The following is a 408-nucleotide window of genomic DNA, read 5'->3' as shown; positions in this document are numbered from 1 at the left end:
ATATATATATATATATATATACATATATGAACAGATATTGTTAGCAGTTCTCACATACAGGAACATGATGTTGAAAATAGTATATAATAAGAGTCTTTTCCAAGCATAGCTTTTCAACGAAATGCTTCTTTTCCAATTGTATAAACATAAGTTTTTCTAGCAGGATTTGAACCTGCAAACTTTTGCAATCAAGAAAACTGTTATACCGCTAGACCATATATATCTAGCCCATAATTAGGCGCAGATCTAACCCACAGATAAGTTCTCTCATACATACTTCTTGTTCTCACGCATGTGAACCAATTATGGTAAAGCCAGAAACTATAAGCTGTAGGTAGCATATAATGAAGTATTATTCAAGTTATTCAAGTAGAAATGTTCGTTTAGTATTCTAGTGATTTGAAAATG

This window comes from Anneissia japonica, unplaced genomic scaffold (genome assembly GCF_011630105.1).
Source record: "Anneissia japonica isolate Jap-2015-1 unplaced genomic scaffold, ASM1163010v1 scaffold287778_len1315358_cov176, whole genome shotgun sequence".
Lineage (NCBI taxonomy): Eukaryota > Metazoa > Echinodermata > Crinoidea > Comatulida > Comatulidae > Anneissia > Anneissia japonica.
This window is presented reverse-complemented; position numbering follows the sequence as displayed.